Consider the following 19,940-nt stretch of genomic DNA (forward strand, 5'->3'; position numbering starts at 1 on the left):
GGGCTGCTGGGTGCTGGAACACACCTAGTGCCTCACCTGGCTGGATGGCCGCTGCCATACTCATTTAAAAATGAAAATATGGAGGCTCAGAGAGGTTAAGTGACTTGCCCAAGGTCACACAGCTAGTGCACAGGGAAGCTGGGAGATGTGCAGGCCCAGGACAGGTACACAAGTTTGCTGGGTGGGGGATTAGGCAAAAGAGAGGCAAAGGGGAGCCTGCTAGGCCAGGGAACTCCATTGTCTCCTGCCCTATCTTTTTATTTATACTTTGGTTGCTCTGCCACCGCCCACCATGAAAGCTGGAGTGCCCACTTGTGGGCGGTAGCGACCAGGCTGACTACCACTGGGTCAGAGTATATTAAATTAAGGGGAGGTTTTGCAATAATTGTTGTTCACTCATCTGTTCTATTCATTTTTAAAGTAATGTTTTTCTTAATATCGCAGAAAATGAGATCTAGAGAAATACATACGGAAAAGACATTAAAATCACTTAGGATTCCATCCCCCAGAGGCAGGAACTGTTAACACTGGTTCTCATCCTTCCAGTCTTTGTCTTTATTTCTTTTTTTAATGCTTACAATCTTTTTAAGAAGTTTTAACAAAATTGGGATCATGCCAAACAACACAGTTTAACAACTACCTTTAAAAAAGAAACCTTGATGTACAATGAAGTTTTTCCCATGCGATTAATTATTTCTATTGCTTTTTAAAAGCCTGTCAGAATTTATCTAACTAAAGGGTTCCGCTGTAACAATGTTTCCCCTGAAGAAAAAGACCCCGGACAGCGTGTCTGTGAATTAACACTGGGGGCAGGCGGCCACTGCTTTAATTTCACTTTAAAAGAAGAGTGAGCAAGAGAGACAAGATGGCGCTGGAGTAGGCGGACGTACCAGCATCTACCTCCCAGAACCAAAGTGGAGTACAAACTAATTTTATGAACTATCATCTGGAAAAACCAACTTTGGACTAAACTAAAAGGACTCTTCAACCAAGGAACACTGAAGAAGCCACACAGAGACTGGTAGGAAAAGCGGAAACGCGGAGAGGGCTGCCCAGCTCCTCGGAGCCAATGGCAGCAGGGAGAGACTCGCGTGGCGGGAAGTGAGTTTAGCAGAGGGGAAAGGGTCCTGAGCCCCAGGAACAAAGCCCCAGCCTGCAGCCCCAGACCCCAGAAGAGTCGTAAGGACAGTATTTAGCTGGAAACAAGTCGGGATACTGTTTTTGAGAAAGAGTCTGATTTCTCAGACCCAAGATCCTTCTTAAAGGGACCACGCAGAACATCTCTCTCAAAAACAATCACCTGGGGCTCCTGGGGATGCAGGGAAAGAGAGGAGAAAACCACAGTAACAGGAAGAGAGTGCAATCTAGGAGGCATAGGGAGAAACATTTTGGGAGATAGCCACCCTAACCCCTGGGACGAGTCACTCCCCAAAGCTGAAGTGAATATTTCCCCCGGAAACCGCAATACCAGCAAAGGGAAGCAGGAGAGCAGCCAAACAAGCTCCCCCGCAGCATTCAGAGCAGAGTCGCATAGAAGGAGGGAGCTCTGGGGTCTACAGTAGTGAGTCTTAGGGTCCGAGCTGCAACGCCCCCACCCACGCGGCTGAGGGCGCACCGGAGAGCGGGCAGCAGCGGGAGACAAAAGCGCGGTTCTGCTGGCAGGGGCGGAAGCCGGCTGGCCACCAGTGGGCTCAGGTGTGAGCTCAATCTTGCCCGGCTGGGGAGAAGGGGGTGTGCAAAAGCGGTCAAGCTCAGCTGCCGGCAGCTTGTAATCCAGCCTCCAGGAGAAGGGTGGGAACCCCGGAAAGGGTAGAAACCAGCCCCGGAGCAAGGGCAGAGGAGCACAGCCCTGCCCTCCCGTGCAACCCAGGCTTGCGGCCTGACTTGGTAGCCGGCTCCTCCTGCGGGGGTGGAGCCAAAAGCCTAGTAGAGGCGGAGTTCCGCTACTGAGCTGAGCTTGGGCACGCAGCCCTGCCTGGAGGTAGAGCCAAGGCTAGCAGCTGTTCCTTGAGTGGGATCATCCTGCAAAGGCAGGGCGAAAGCCCGGAAACAGGCGGAGATCCGCAGCTGAGCAAAGGTGCTCGCCAGTGCCCTCAGGACCAAGCATAACGTCACACACAGGGGCGGGGCAAAGGCCAAGGCCACCAACCCTTGTACACCCGAGTACGGGATCACAGCCACTCCCGTGAAGAGAAAATGCGGAGGCAGAGAAATACAACACAAATAAACCAAGAGAAATCCCCAGAAAAGGACCTAAGTGAGTCAGATATAACCAAATTACCAGATGCAGAGTTTAAAATAACGATTGTTAGGATGCTCAAAGATGTTAGAACAACCATAGATGGCCATTACGAAAACCTAAATAAAGAGATAACAGATATAAAAAAGGACATTGAAATAATAAAAAAGAATCAGACAGAAATGACAAATACAATATCTGAAATAAAGAATACAATGGAAGGAATTAAAAGCAGGATGGATGAAGCAGAGAATCGAATCAGTGAGTTAGAAGACACAATAAGTAAAGGCACGGAAGCAGAGCAGAAAAAAGAAAAGAGACTCAAAAAGTCTGAGGAAACTCTAAGAGAGCTCTGTGACAACATGAAGAGAAATAACATCCGCATCATAGGGGTTCCTGAAGAAGAAGAGAAAGAACAAGGGATAGAGACTTTGTTCAAACATATTATAGCAGAAAACTTCCCCCAATTAAGGCAGGAAAACATTTCACATGTTCAGGAAGCACAGAGAACTCCATTAAGGAGAAACCCAAAGAAACCAACACCAAGACACATCATAATTAAATTACCAAAGCTAAATGATAAAGAGAAAATATTAAAAGCTGCTAGAGAAAAAAAGACTATCACCTACAAAGGAGCCCCCATAAGGATGACTTCTGACTTCTCAACAGAAACACTTGAGGCCAGAAGGGAATGGCAAGAAATATTCAAAGTAATGCAGAACAAGAACCTACAACCAAGACTACTTTATCCAGCAAGGCTATCATTTAAAATTGAAGGAGAAATAAAAAGCTTTACAGACAAAAGAAAACTCAAGGATTTCACTGCAACCAAACCAAGGCTGCAAGAAATGCTAAGGGACCTGTTGTAAACAGATCAAAGGAAAAAAAGAATATAGCAAAAAAGAAAAACAGTTTTAAAGAAAAAAAATGGCAATAAACAATTACATATCAGTAATAACCTTAAATGTTAATGGATTAAATGATCCGATCAAGAGACATAGGGTAGCTGCGTGGATAAGAAAACAGGACCCATACATATGCTGTCTACAAGAGACACACCTTATTTTTTTTTAATAAATTTTTATTAATGTTAATGGGATGACATTAATAATTCAGGGTACATATATTCAAAGAAAACATGTCTAGGTTATCTTATCATTAAATTATGTTGCATACCCCTCACCCAGAGTCAGATTGTCCTCCGTCACCCTCTGTCTAGTTTTCTCTGTGCCCCTCCCCCTCCCCCTAACTCTCTCCCTCCCTCCCTTCTGCGTCCTCCCTCCCCCCACCCCTGGTAACCACCATTCTCTTGTCCATGTCTCTTAGTCTCGTTTTTATGTTCCACCAATGTATGGAATCATGTAGTTCTTGTTTTTTTCTGATTTACTTATTTCACTCCGTATAATGTTATCAAGATCCCACCATTTTGCTGTAAATGATCTGATGTCATCATTTCTTATGGCTGAGTAGTATTCCATAGTGTATATGTGCCACATCTTCTTTATCCAGTCTTCTATTGAAGGGCTTTTTGGTTGTTTCCATGTCTTGGCCACTGTGAACAGTGCTGCAATGAACATGGGGCTACATGTGTCTTTACGTATCAATGATTCTGAGGTTTTGGGGTATATACCCAGTAGAGGGATTGCTGGGTCATAAGGTAGTTCTATTTGCAGTTTTTTGAGGAACCACCATACTTTCCTCCATAATGGTTGTACTACTTTACATTCTCACCAACAGTGTATGAGGGTTCCTTTTTCTCCACAGCCTCTCCAACACTTGCTATTACCCGTCTTGTTGATAATAGCTAATCTAACAGGGGTGAGGTGGTATCTCATTGTAGTTTTGATTTGCATTTCTCTAATAACTAATGAAGCTGAGCATCTTTTCATATATCTGTTGGCCATTTGTATTTCTTCCTGGGAGAAGTGTCTGTTCATGCCTAGAGACACACCTTAAATCAAAAGATGCACACAGGCTGAAGATAAAAGGATGGAAAAAAATATTTCACGCAAATGGAAATGAAAAAAAAGCTGGGGTCGCAATACTTATATCAGACAAAATGGACTTTAAAACAAAAACCATAGTTAGAGATAAAGAAGGTCACTACATAATGATAAAGGGAGCAATCCAAAAGGAAGATATAATCATTATAAATATCTACGCACCTAATATAGGAGCACCTAAATATATAAAGCAGACTTTGATTGACTTAAAGGGCAAGATCAACAGCAATACTATAATAGTAGGGGATTTCAATACCCCATTAACATCATTAGATAGATCCTCAAGAAAGAAAATTAACAAAGAAACAGCAGACTTAAAGGACATATTAGATCAACTCGATTTAATAGATATCTTTAGAAGCTTTCACCCTAAAACAGCAGAATATACATTCTTTTCAAGCGCTCATGGTACATTCTCTAGAATAGACCACATGTTAGGGCACAAAAGCGGGCTCAACAAATTTAAGAAGATTCAAATCATATCGAGCACTTTCTCTGATCACAATGGCATTAAACTAGAAATCAACCACAATAGAAAAATTGAAAAACATTCAAACACTTGGAAACTAAATAACACGTTATTAAACAATGAATGGGTTAACATTGAGATCAAAAAAGAAATTTAAAAATTCCTAGAAACAAACGATAATGAGCATACATCAACTCAAAATGTATGGGACACAGCAAAAGCAGTCCTGAGAGGGAAGTTTATAGCATTACAGGCATACTTCAAGAAGCTAGAAAAAGCTCAAATAAACAACTTGACCCTGCATCTAAAAGAACTAGAAAAAGAACAGCAAGTAAAGCCCAGAGCTAGTAGAAGGAAGGAAATAATAAAGATCAGAGCAGAAATAAATGACATAGAGGCTAAAGAAACAATACAGAAGATCAATGAAACCAGGAGCTGGTTCTTTGAAAAGGTAAACAAGATCGATGAACCTTTAACAAGATTCACCAAGAAAAAAAGAGAGAGGACTCAAATAAATAAAATTAGAAACGAGAGTGGAGAAATAACAACTGACACAACAGAAATACAAAATATTGTAAGAAAATATTATGAAGAACTGTACACCAAAAAACTAGACAACCTAGATGAAATGGACAAATTCCTTGAATCATATAATCTTCCAAAAATCAATCTGGAAGAATCAGAAAACCTAAACAGACCAATTACAACAAATGAGATAGAAACAGCTATCAAAAAACTCCCAAAAAAGAAAAGTCCTGGGCCTGATGGCTTCACAAGTGAATTCTACCAAATATTCAAAGAAGAACTAACTCCTATCCTTCTCAAGCTATTTCAAAAAATTCAAGAGGAAGGAAGACTTCCAAACTCCTTTTATGAGGCAAGCATAATTCTGATTCCAAAACCAGGCAAAGACAACACAAAAAAAGAAAATTATAGGCCAATATCCTTGATGAACTTAGATGCAAAAATCCTCAACAAAATATTAGCAAACCGGATCCAGCAATATATGGAAAAAATCATACACCATGATCAAGTAGGATTTATTCTTGGGAGGCAAGGCTGGTACAATATTCGTAAATCAATCAATGTGATTCATCACATAAACAAAAGAAAGGAGAAAAACCACATGATTATTTCAATAGATGCAGAAAAAGCATTTGATAAAGTCCAGCACCCATTCATGATCAAAACTCTCAGCAAAGTGGGAATACAGGGAACATACCTCAACATGATAAAGGCCATCTATGACAAACCCACAGCCAACATCATACTCAATGGGCAAAAATTAAAAGCAATCCCCTTAAGATCAGGAACAAGGCAGGGGTGTCCCCTTTCACCACTCTTATTCAACATAGTTCTGGAAGTCCTAGCCACAGCAATCAGACAAGAAAAAGAAATAAAAGGCATCCAAATCGGAAAAGAAGAAGTAAAACTATCATTATTTGCAGATGACATGATATTGTATATAGAAAACCCTAAAGTCTCAGTCAAAAAACTACTAGACCTGATAAATGAATTTGGCAAGGTGGCAGGATATAAAATCAATACTCAGAAATCAGAGGCATTTTTATACACTAATAATGAACTGTCAGAAAGAGAAATCAGGGAATCAATCCCCTTTACCATTGCAACCAAAAAAATAAAGTACCTGGGAATAAATCTAACCAAGGAGATTAAAGACTTGTACTCGGAAAATTATAAAACATTGATAAAAGAAATCAGGGAAGAAACGAATAAGTGGAGGCATATACCATGCTCATGGTTAGGAAGAATAAACATCATTAAAATGTCTATATTACCCAAAGCAATTTATAAATTCAATGCAATACCGATTAAAATACCAATGACTTACTTCAAAGACATAGAACACATATTCCAAAAATTTATATGGAACCAAAAAAGAACACGAATAGCCTCAGCAATCCTGAAAAGGAAGAAAAAAGTGGGAGGTATCACACTTCCAGATATCAAGTTATATTATAAGGCCATTGTACTCAAAACAGCATGGTACTGGCATAAGAACAGGCACATAGATCAATGGAACAGAACAGAGAACTCAGAAATAAACCCACAGCTCTATGGACAACTGATATTTGACAAAGGAGGTAAGACAATACAATAGAGTAAAGACAGCCTCTTCAACAAATGGTGTTGGGAAAACTGGACAGCTACCTGCAAAAAAATGAAACTAGACCACCAACTTACACCACTCACAAAAATAAACTCAAAATGGATAAAAGACTTGAATGTAAGCCGTGAAACCATAAGCATCTTAGAAGAAAACATAGGCAGTAAGCTCTCTGACATCTCTTGCAGCAATATATTTGCTGATTTGTCTCCACAGGCAAGTGAAATAAAAGACAGGATCAACAAATGGGACTTTATCAAACTAAAAAGCTTCTGCACAGCTAAAGACAATAAGAACAGAATAAAAAGACAAACTACACAATGGGAGAATATATTTGACATAGCGTCTGATAAAGGGTTAATAACCAAAATTTATAAAGAACTTGTAAAACTTAATACCAGGAAGACAAACAATCCAATCCAAAAATGGGCAAAAGAAATGAATAGACACTTCTCCAAAGAGGACACACAGATGGCCAACAGACATATGAAAAAATGTTCAACATCACTAATGATTAGAGAAATGCAAATTAAAACCACAATGAGATATCACCTCACACCAGTCAGAATGGCGCTCATCAATAAAACAACACAGAATAAGTGCTGGCGAGGATGTGGAGAAAAGGGAACCCTCCTGCACTGCTGGTGGGAATGCAGACTGGTGCAGCCACTGTGGAAAACAGTATGGAGATTCCTCAAGAAATTAAAAATCGAACTGCCTTTTGACCCAGCTATACCACTGTTAGGAATATACCCCAAGAACACCATAGCACTGTTTGAAAAGAAGAAATGCACCCCCATGTTTATGGCAGCATTGTTCACAATAGCAAAGATTTGGAAACAGCCCAAGTGTCCATCAGAGGACGAGTGGATTAAAAAGCTTTGGTACATATATACTATGGAATACTACTCAGCCATAAGAAATGATGACATCGGATCATTTACAACAACATGGATGGGCCTTGATAATATTATACTGAGTGAAGGAAGTAAATCAGAAAAAACTAAAAACTATATGTTTCCATACATAGGTGGGACATAAAGATGAGACTTAGAGACATGAACAACAGTGTTGGGGTCACAGGGTGGGGGGAGGTGAGGGAGGGGGTTGGGGGAGGGGAGGGGCACAAAGATCATGGCTTTTCAGCATTTGCCATATTCCCCCCTTAATCTATAGACAGCAAATATTTACGTATGGTGTTTCCACTATAAAGACTGCTGTCTTAGGGACAAATGCTGATAAACTATTTCAGCAGTTCCTCCTTCTTCAAAGACTTATAAGTCAACATAGAGCTCCATGTTTCATAGGACATACTTAAGCTCACTCCATGCTCCCTGGAGCTTTAGCACAAGGGAATGCCCCCCCCCCTTTTTTTTTAGTATTTTTTCTTTTATTTATTTATTTTTTGTATTTTTCTGAGGATGGGGATGGGGAGGCAGTCAGACAGACTCCTGCATGCGCCTGACTGGGATCCACCTGGCATGCCTACCAGGGGGGAATGCTCTGCCCATCTGGAGTGTTGCTCTGTTACAACCGGAGCCATTCTAGCGACTAGGGCGGAGGCCATGGGGCCATCCTTAGTGCCCAGGGTGGCTTTGCTCTGGTGGAGCCTTGGCTGCGGGCAGGAGGAGAGAGACGAAGAGGAGGGAGAGGGGGAGGGGTGGAGAGGTAGATGGGCGCTTCTCCTATGTGCTCTGGCCAGGAATCGAATCCGGGAATCCTGCACACCAGGCAATGACTCCAACGGGTCTACCATATCATGCTTTTTACTTAAAAAAAAAAAAATAAAAATTTACATTTCTTTTGAATGCTGATGAACAGGAGGCACCAAATCTTTTTCGCCTGCAAACTACTACCTTCTTTATTAGATCTAGTTAATAACAATGTTCTGTCTTTTTTCCAAATAGCTCCAGATATATGGAAAAGATTTATATAGGTGGATGGGGATCCTCAAACCCCTCAGCGAGATCTTCTGAGAATGGCTTTTAAGATACCTAGAGGCAGAAAAAGCCCAATAGAGATCAGGGGAACTACCAGCTTTTAGGATACACCCTTAAAGGCTCCAATGCCCCAAAGGGGTCTCATAGGATGCCATCTGGGTCCTGCTTCAATAGTGGAAAGGAAGGTCATTGAGCTAAAGCCTGCCAGGCTTACACGCCTCTGCTGTGAGGAAACAGGGACACTGGAAGGTGGGCTTCCCCCTTGCTCCTCTAAGGGAGGGTTCAGTCTCTTCCAGCCCTGCTCCAGCCACCTATGACCTAACCTTGCCCAGAAAGCTGGGGTTTGCCACTGAAGGCTGAAGGTGCCCAGGGCCGTCGGCCCCATCTACAACACTGTGGGCGAGCCTAGGGTATTTCTTCCAAGAAGCAGGTAAACTGATCTCATTTGCACAAGGGCCACTTAACTATGTTTTGCCTGAATAGTCAGGTTTTTTATTCTTCCCTCAAAGATCTCTGTTGTGGGTGTTGATAGTCCTATTTTCTGCTGCTTTGCTTAATATATAGTGTTTCCTTTATCCCTCCTACCTCAATGCCCCACTCATATTTCAGGCTGGGACCTACTGCTAATTTAGAGCTCTCTTTCCTCCTTTTGCCAACTTGTATTATGAATTTACCTTTGCCACCCAGCTTAGTGTATCCCAAGGTTCTCTTTACCAGGCCACAGTCACAGAGCTCCAGGGAAAAGCAACCTGGTCTCAACTCTCCAGGCAGAGGAGAACAGAAGCTCCATATCCACACATGCTGCAAATGGCTTTTTCCAGTCTACCTGAATCATTACCAGCTGGAAGCAGCAGTCATTGGGACTTGGACATGAGCTGGAAAGTATAGAATGGTGAAAACAATTCCAGTGCCATGCGGACTTTTCCTGTGGGGAACTTTCCTGGACTCCTGCTCCCTGTGACAGCTCCTAACAGACTGAACTGTGGTTGGGTTGCATTTTTCAGGGATTTGGCATGGTGATGGGGACTTGGTGAACATGTTAAAGACACTACTCTTTTAGGGATTCTTGCTGTATTGGCCAAGAGTTTGCTTAAAGGCTTTTAATCACTGTAAAAAAAAATAGAGGACTGGATGAAGAAGATGGGGCACATATACACCATGGTATACTATTCAGCTAGGAGAAATGATGACATCGGATCACTTGCAGCGGAATGGTGGAGTCTTGGTAGCATTGTGTGGGGTGAAATAAGCGAATCAGAGAAAAACAGGAACTGCAGGATTCCATACATTGGTGGGACATAGAAGCGAGACTAAGAGGCATGGACGGGAGTGTGGTGGTTACAGGGGGTGGGGGGAGGGAAGGAGGGAGAGGGGGAGGGGGAGGGGTACAGAGAGAACTGGATGGAGGGTGGCGGAGGACAATCTCTCTTCGGGTGGTGGGTATGCAACAGAACTAAATGACAAGATAACCTGGAAATGTTTTCTTTGAATGTATGTACCCTGATTTACTGATGTCACCCCATTAAAATAAAAATTTATTTAAAAAAAAAAGAAAAAAAAAAGAAGAGTGAGCAAAATTCAGCACCCAGCAGAATATACCGCATTCCCCTGGCATCGGGACCCAGACTGGGGGCTGCAGGGCATGGGTGAAGTCTGTCTTCTCAAGACGCTGTCTGTGACGCATCCACGCTAGTCCAAGATGTTGCAATTGTTTTCTAAGTTTGTTTTCTCATGGTGTCTCATTAAATTTTCTTACAAAGAGTACTTGCTCTTACAAATCTATACCGAAGTCCCATAATGTAGTAATAACCTACAGTTTCTATTAATAGAATACTTATATTATTATGCAATAATATATAATAGCTTATGTTAATTGAATACATTAATTAAATATTACATACCAGAATATTTGCTAGGTGCTTATCCCATTTCATTTCCACAGTAATCCAAAGAGATAGTTCCCTATTTAGTTGATAAGAAAACTGAGGGACAGGATTATTAAGTTTTCTCAAAGTCATCCAGCTTGAATAGCCTGGCTTATACCCAGGTTTACCTGATTCAAATGTCTGTGCTCTTACTTACTAGGCAAATTTCTACCAAATACTTTGGCACTCAAAATATTGAAACATAAAAGAAAGGCAGCATAGCTATACTAATTTCAGATAGAGCAGACTCTAGAGAAAAAAAAATTATCAGGTATACAGAGGGTATTATATACTGATAAAGGGGTCAATTTTCCAAAAAAGCACAAGAATCCTTAATGTGCGCATACCTAATAATAAAGTATCAAATTATGTGAGGCAGAAACTCAGAACTGCAAGGAAAAGTAGACAAATCCGATTTGATAGTCGGAGACTTCAACATCCCTCTATCAGTCAAAGATCCAGCAGACAGAAAATTAGTGAGGATAAAGCTGAGTTGAACAGTACCATCAATCAGCTGGATCTAAGTGACATTTATAGACTATTTCATTTAACAACAAATACACACTTTTTTCAAGTTCACATGGAACAGTCAAAAAGACAGACTATGTTCTGCTTCACAAAACATACCTCAACACATTTAAAAGATTATGGCCCTGGCCGGTTGGCTCAGCGGTAGAGCGTCGGCCTGGCGTGCGGGGGAACCGGGTTCGATTCCCGGCCAGGGCACATAGGAGAAGCGCCCATTTGCTTCTCCACCCCCCCCTTCCTTTCTGTCTCTCTCTTCCCCTCCCGCAGCCAAGGCTCCATTGGAGCAAAGATGGCCCGGACGCTGGGGATGGTTCCTTGGCCTCTGCCCCAGGTGCTAGAGTGGCTCTGGTGGGCAGAGCGTTGCCCCTGGTGGGCATGCTGGGTGGATCGCGGTTGGGCGCATGCAGGAGTCTGTCTGACTGTCTCTCCCTGTTTCCAGCTTCAGAAAAAAAAATACAAAAAAAAAAGAAAAAGATCAGACATAGGCCCTGGCCGGTTGGCTCAGTGGTAGAGCATCAGCCTGGCATGCAGGAGTCCTGGGTTTGATTCCCGGCCAGGGCACACAGGAGAAGCACCCATCTGCTTCTCTACCCCTCCCCCTCTCCTTCCTCTCTGTCTCTCTCTTCCCCTCCCGCAGCCAAGGCTCTACTGGAGCAAAGTTTGCCAGGGCGCTGAGGATGGCTCTGTGGCCTCTGCCTCAGGCGCTAGAATGGTTCTGATTGCGGCAGAGCGACACCCCAGATGGGCAGAGCATCGCCCCTTGGTGGGCATGCCGGGTGGATCCTGTTGGGCGCATGCGGGAGTCTGTCTGACTGCCTCCCCATTTCCAACTTCAGAAAAATACAAAAAAAAAAAAAAAAAGATTAGACATTATGCAAAGTATGCTCTCAGATTGCAATGGAATCTAACTAGAAATCAATGGCAGAAAGACAACTGGAAAATACCAAAGTATTTGGAGATTAAACAATATACTTCTAAACAGCACATGGATCAAAGAAGAATTCTCAAGAGAAATAAAAAATTATCTTGAAGGCCCTGGCCAAGTAGCTCAGTTGGTTAGAGTGTCGTTCCAATACTCCAAGGTTGCAGGTTCAACCCCTGGTCCAGATACATACAAGCATCAACTAATGAATGCATAAATGGGTGGAACAAGATATCAATGTATTTTTCTCTCTCTCCCCTCCCTCCCTTCCTCTCTCTCTCTAAAATCAATCAATTAAAAAAATATCTTCAACTAAGAAAAGGAAAATACACCTTATTAAAAATTGTGGGACACAGCAAAAGCAGTGCTTAGAGGAAAATTTATAGCATTGGCTGCATCTATTAGAAAAGAAAGATCTAAAATCAATAATCTAAGCTTCCATTTTAGGAAACTAGAGAAAAAAAGAGCAATATACTCCTAACACAAGCAGAAGAAAAGATGTAAAAATTAGAGCTGAAATGAATGAAATGAATGAAATAAAAAACAGGAGAAGAATAGAGAAAAATCAATTAAACAAAAAGCTGGTTCTTTGAAAAGATCAATGAAATCGACAGGACTCTAGCAGGCTAACCAAGAAAATAAGATTTACTCTAGGTATGCAAGGCTGCTTCAACATTTGAAAATCAATCATTATAATTCATTGCATCAATAGGCCAAAGAAGAAAAATTACATTATCATCTCAATAGATGAGGAAAGAGCATTTGGCAAAATCCAACAGTAATTCATGATTTAAAAAAACCCCCAACTCTTGGCAACCATATGCTTCCCCCCCTCCTCTCCCTCTTCCTCTCCCACAGTCTGTGGCTCAATTGGTTGGAGCATGACCCTGGGCACTGTTGAAGCACATCAGCCTCAGGTGCTAAAAATAGCTTAGTACTCAAACATTGGCCCAAGATGGGGTTGCCAGGTTGATACGGGTCAGGGGGCATGCAGGTGTCTGCCTCACTATCTCCCCTCCTCTAACCTAAACCTCCTAAAACAAAAACAAAAATATCTTAGGAATAAACCTAACCAAGTTAGTAAAAGATTTGTGCACTGAAAACTACAAAATGTTGCTGAAATAAATTAAAGAAGATAAATAAATAAAAAGACATACTGTGTTCATAGATTGGAAGACTTAATAATGTTAAGATGTCATCCCTACCCAGAAGGATCTATATACAGTGTGTTTGTAAAGTCATGGTGCACTTTTGACTGGTCACAGGTAAGCAACAAAAGATGATAGAAATGTGAAATCTGCACCAAATAAAAGGAAAACCCTCTCAGTTTCTGTAGGATGATGTGGGAGCATGTGCGCATGCGCAGATGATGACGTTAACACTGTGTTTTCAGCAGAGCAGCCCATGGCCATGTCAGTCAAGATGTGGACGGTACAGAGGAAAGTTCAGTGTGTTCTGTGGCTCACTAAATTCTAATCCATGACCAAAATGCAACATGAATAGCGGCGTGTTTATTCTTTTGTTTTGTTTTTTTGTATTTTTCTGAAGTTGGAAACGGGGAGGCAGTCAGACAGACTCCCGCATGCGCCCGACCGGGATTCACCGGCATGCCCACCAGGGGACAATGCTCTACCCATCTGGGGCGTTGCTCTGATGCAATCAGAGCATTCTAGCGCCTGAGGCAGAGGCCACAGAGCCATCCTCAGCGTCAGCGTGTTTATAACGAAGCGCCACCACATAGGAATAACATTATTCGGTGGGATAAGCAGTTAAAGGAAACCGGCAGTTTGGTGGGGAAACCCCGTTCTGGTAGGCCATCAGTCAGTGACGAATCTGTAGAGGCTATATGGCATAGCTACCTAAGGAGCCCTAAAAAATCTGTGCATGAGCCCACATCGAACTGCACTGAATAGGTATGAAACTGGGAGAGTTTTCCTTTTATTTGGTGCAGATTTCACATTTCTATCATCTTTTGTTGCTTTCCTGTGAACGGTTAAAAGTGCATCATGACTTTACGGACACACTGTATTTAATGTAATCCCTATCAAAATTCTAATAAAATTTTTTTTTCAGAAATAGAAAAATCCATCCTAAAATTCATATGGCATCTCAAGGAACCCTGAAGAGCTAAAAACAATCTTGAAAAAGACCATAAAAGTTGGAGGTCTCATACTTGCCGGTGTGAAAACTCATTACAAAGTTATAGTAATCAAAACAGTATGGCGCTGTCCTAAGTTCAGACATATAACCGATGGAATAGGATAGAAAGCCCAGGAAAAAATTGTTGCCTACAAAGGGTGGGGCAAAAATAGGTTTACAGTTGTTCATATGAAAAATAATATGATAATTAATAAATAATAATACAAGAATAAACTGTTCCATGTATGCATAACTATAAACCTACTTTTGCCCCACCCTGTATGGTCAGATGGTTTTCAGCAAGGGGGAACTGATACCATTCAATGAGGAAAGGACAGTTTTTTTCAACAAATGGTGCTAAGAATACTGCAAAAGAATAAAATTAGGCCCTTACCTCACACCATATATAAATATTAACTCAAAATGGAGCAAAGACTTAAATGTAAGACCTAAACCTATAAAACTCTTTAGAAGAAAACTTCCTGACATTGGATTTAGAAATAATTTCTTGGATATGATACCAAGAACACAGGCAATGCAAAATAAAAATAAATAAACAGGATTACATGTGCATCAAAGGATACAATTAACAGAATGGAAGGCAGTCTATGGAATGGGAGAAAATATCTGCAGATCACACATCTGAAAAGGGGTTACTATCAAGAATATATAAAGAACTCCTATAACTCAACAACGAAAAATCTGATTAAAAGTCAACAAAGACCTGGAATAAATATACAAATGGCTACAAGCCTATAAAAAGATGCCCCAAATCACTAATCATTAGGGAAACACAAATCAAAACCACAGTGAAATATCACCTCATATCCATTAGGAGGGCTACTATGAGAAACAAATAAAAAACAACCACAGGAAATAACAAGTGTTGTTGAGCCTGTGGACGAAACAGGAAGCTTATGCACTGTTAGGAATGTAAAATGGTATAGCTGATGTGAAAACAGTATGGTAGCTCCTTTAAAAATTAATAATAAAGGTACCCTATGATTCAGCAAGTCCACTTATGGGTATACGTCCAAAAGAATTGAAAGCAGAAGCTGAAGAGATATTTGCATACCTGTGTCCACAGTGGCGTTATTCTCAACAGCCAAAAGGTGGAAGCAACCCAAGTGTCTATCGATAGATGGCGAAGCAAAATCCACGTGCTATTTATAGACAATGGACTATTATTCTTCCTTTAAAAGGAAGGAAATTTTAACGTGCTACAACATAGATGAACCTTGAGGGTGTTCAGCTCACTAAAATATACCAGTCACAAAAAGGTAAATATTGTGTGACTCCATTTATATGATGTTTTTAAGAGTAGCCAAGTTCACAGAAACAGAAAGCAGAAAGGTGGTTGACAGGGTTTGGGGGGATGGGGAATCAGTAACTGTCCAATGGGAATAGAGTCTCAGACTTGCAAAATGAAAAAGTTCCGGAGATTGGTTACACAATAAAGTAAATCTACTTAACCCTATTGAACTGTACACTTAAAATGGTTTAGGGCAGGGGTAGTCACCTTTTTATACCTACCGCCCACTTTTGTATCTCTGTTAATAGTAAAATTTTCTAACCGCCCACCAGTTCCACAGTAATGGTGATTTATAAAGTAAGGAAGTAACTTTACTTTATAAAATTTATAAAGCAGAGTTACAGCAAGTTAAAGCGTATAATAATAATTACTTACCAAGTACTTTATGTCGGATTTTCGCTAAGTTTGGCAGAATAAATCTTTATAAAACAACTTGCTATAGTTAAATCTATCTTTTTATTTATACTTTGGTTGCTCCGCTACCACTCACCATGAAAGCTGGAACGTCCACTAGTGGGCGTCCTTCCAGTCCCCATTCCTAGGACCAGGTTGACTACCACTGGTTTAGAGGGTAAATTTTATGTGGTATATATTTTTACATGTGCGCATGCACAGTGACTCAAAGTCAAGATGCTGGTGCACATGGCAATGTCAGGATTTGAACCCAAGTTTAACTCCAAAATCTGCATCCTCGACTGGTACCCTCTGCTTTTCAGAGTAGAGAGAGTGATTTAATAATGAGAGAGGAAGTGGGGTGGAACTGGATATAGAAAACAAATGCATTTTTAAAAAAGCCACCTGCATTTTAAATATCTTTTAAGGCACAGAGTGAGTGCATAAAATACTGAGACTTTAACAGACCTACTCACAGCAAATATATCTGCTCTGATGGCCACTGTGCGGAGAAGAAGCCTCCCTGAGAAGCTGCCTGTTAGTTGCAAAGCTGATGCCAAGGTTCACACTGTACCGGAATCTTTCTTTGAAGTCAGTTTTTTCTTTTCTTTCTTTTTTCTTTTTTTATTAAGTGAGAGGCAGGGAGGTGGGGAGGTGGGGAGGTGGGGAGGTGGGGAGGCAGAGAAACAGACTCCTGCATGTGCCTGACCAGGATCCACCCAGCAAGCCCCCTACAGTACAATGTTCTGCCCATCTGGGGCTTCAGCTCCGTTGCTCGGCAACTGAGCCATTTCAGCAGCTGAGGTGAGATCATGGAGCCATCCTCAGATCCTGGGGCCAACTTGCCTGAACCATTTGAGCCAAGGCTGCAGGAGGTAGAGAGAGAGAGAGAGAAAGAGAGACAGAGACAGAGACAGAGAGACAGAGAAGGAAGGGGGGGAAGGGGAGGGGTAGAGAAGCAGATAGGCACTTCTCCTGTGTGCCCTGACTGGAAACTGAACATGGGACTTTGACATACCAGTGCGACACTCTACCGCTGAGCCAACCAGCCAGGGCTGGAGCTAGTTTTCAACCTTGCATCATTTGGACCTTGAAAGTCCAGTCTCAGATCATATCCCCTCCTCCCCACCTTCCTCTCCATGATTCATCATGACCTTTGCTCCCCCATCCTCTCCCTGTGGGCACCCTTGCCCCTCTCCCAGCCTGGGTGTCTGTTCAAGATCACCAGCCACTTCAAGTCCATCTCTGCCCCCTTCCCCCTAGTCCTCTGGCCACCCTCACACTTAATCCTCAAGGCTGGCCCAGTCCAGCCATGCGCTGCTGTCTTTGGGTCCCTGTCTTTGGACTTTCATTCTACTTTCTTAACAGCCTCCTATGTCCTCTCCTCTTGTCCCCTGCCGGGCATTCTCCATGGACTCCTCCTGACCTTCTCCCTCCCCTCTCCACTGAGCCCTCTGCCCCAGCAGGCCGGTCTGTCTGGCTGTATCCAGGGGCCGATGGGCTCCCTTCCTCTGGTTTCCTGTGAGGTTTGGCTGGAGGGAGATTAGAGACCAGAGCAGGGGGCAGAGGCCATGGAGTATTTATTTCCTTTGAAACCCACCTCCGCCACCCTCCACAACCACTTTTCGAATGTGTGCTTCCTGTGCGTCCTGCCAGGACCCAGGGACCCAGTACGGGAAGCTCTCAGAGATGACCTTCCAGTCCCCATCCCTCAGCCACCAAGGGGCTCAGGGTATTCTTGTCTTCATCCCACCTGGGTCCGTCCCTGGCTCAGCAACCAGCTCCTCTCTTGTGTCTTCAGTCCCACCCTGACCCCATTCCTTCCATCTAACCTACACACGTGCTCCCCAACGCCCCATCCTAGACACGCCTCCCGTCACTCTCTCTTCCTTTATTGTCAAGCTGCTCGTGACAGTTCCGTTCCCACTGAGTCCTCGACCCACTGCCACTGTTATCCAGGGCCTCCCCAGCCTCTGTGGCATTTGACACTATTGTCGGAAGCAGGCGTGTGGCCTGGTGGCTGAGGAGTTAGGGAGGCAGGACAGGGTGGTGGGTACTAGACTGGCCTTGGAAGCGGGTGGCCTGGGACCTACGCCCAGCTCTCCTACTTACTAGCTGGAAGTAGTGAGCTTGGGCAATAGCCTAGTCTCTAGGTGCCTCAGTTTCCTCATCTGTAAATGGGGACAACAGTAGAACAGACTTCCTGGTGATGTGTAAATGAGGTAACATATACAAAAGCTCTTAGAAGAGGACTTTGGCACGTACAGCAAGTGTCAAAATGTCCACTGTTATGAGCAGGAGGAGGGGCTCTGCAGTTGGGAAGCCTTGAGTTCGAGTCTCACCTCTGCCACTTGGCAGCTGTGCAGCTGGGGCGCTTCTGTGTATGCCTCTGAGATTCTTCAGTGAGTCTGACGGAGTGTGTGTGTGTGTGCGCGCGCACGTGTGTTTAATCTATTTCATTTCACCTTTTGGTTCTTGGCCATCCTACCCCCCTCCCATAGAAACAGTAAAAACTGAGGTTTTCAGAAGAGTGAAGACCCGAGGAAACGGCAGGGTTTGGCGACAGAGCGAGTCTGGGAGGAGAAGCACAGAGGAAGCTTCTGCGCTTCCCTGGTCAGCCCGGTCCTGCCCCCCCCGCATCTTCCCGGGGAACCCTGGGGAGGCCGAAGCCTCTAGAAGAGGCTGGTTCATGAAGCCAGACCGCCAGAGAGTGGTCCCCAGCCTGGCAAAGCCTCCCTGTGCGGCCTTAGGCAGGCTGCTTAGGCTGTGTGTGCCTCAGCTTCCTCGTCTGTAACGTGGGAGAATGACGGTCCCACCTCGTTGGGATCACATGAGTTCATACATACAGAAGTGCAAAGAACAGTGCCTGGCATAAAGCAGCCCTCAGTGACTGCCAGTTGTTTCTGTTACTGATATCCCCCGGCCTGGGGACAGCTTTCAACCCTCCTCCTCCCTCCCTGACCCCTCCCAGGGCTCCGTGCCGGGCTCCCTCAGACGCTGCGGCTCCCAGGAGTCTAGGGCAGTCTCCATTTCCTTCTCACTCGGTCCACAGGCTGGGGCCACTGCACATCCCCTCAAGTCTCAGATTCTCCAAGCACCAGTTCCGATCTGGACCCCAAACCACCACCTGCTTCTCGATATTGTCACCTCAAGTCTTGCAGTCTTGCCTCTCCCTTCCTGTCTGATTCTTTCAGTAATGATATCATCACCCTCACAGCTCAACCAGCTATCTCTCCTTATGTCCCTATTGAGTGCTCCAGAGAGCTCATAACCAGTCCCATAACCTGCCCCCTCCCCATGGCAGCAGTCCAGGCAACAGATAGTATTAATGGTGGTTGGACAAAATGGTCTCCAAATATGCCTATGCCCTGATCCCTGGAGCCTGGGAATGTGCCCCATCACATGGTGGAAGGACTGTGCAGATGTAAAGGTTACTAATCAGGGTCTTAGAAGAGGGAGATCATCCTGGATTACCTAGTTGGGGCTAATCTAATCCCATGAGTCTTTGAGAGCAGAGAACTTTTATCTGGCTGGATTGCAGAGATGAGTCAGAGGGGAGGTCAGAGAGATTCAAAGCCTGAGAAAGACCCTTTGCTGCTGGTGTTAGAGGACAGAGGCCATGTGCCAGGGCATGTGGGCAGCCTTGCGGGGCTCAGAACTACCTCCAAATGACAGCGAGCGAGGACATGGGGACCTTGGTCCATCATGGGAAAGGCTAGATTCTGCCAACCACCCCAATGGACCTGCAAGTGGTTTCTTCTGAGACCCTGGATACGAGCCCAGGCCTGTAGCAGAGGAACAGGCAGAGTCCACCATGACTTCTGACCTACAGACTCAGAGATAATACGTTTCAGTTGCTTTACGTAGAAAACAGTCAAAATTTACTACAACACTGACCACCACCAGGCACCGTGTAAGCACTTTGCAGTAAGTACCGTACTT

The 19,940-nt window shown here is 43.5% G+C and overlaps 1 protein-coding gene across 1 annotated transcript in view; it reads right to left on the reverse strand.

Moving 5' to 3' along the window:
• FHAD1 (forkhead associated phosphopeptide binding domain 1) overlaps positions 1–19,940 on the reverse strand; it is a 133,822-nt gene that overhangs the window by 96,998 nt on the left and 16,884 nt on the right. The window lies entirely within an intron of this gene.

This window comes from Saccopteryx bilineata, chromosome 3 (genome assembly GCF_036850765.1).
Source record: "Saccopteryx bilineata isolate mSacBil1 chromosome 3, mSacBil1_pri_phased_curated, whole genome shotgun sequence".
In the NCBI taxonomy this organism is placed as follows: domain Eukaryota; kingdom Metazoa; phylum Chordata; class Mammalia; order Chiroptera; family Emballonuridae; genus Saccopteryx; species Saccopteryx bilineata.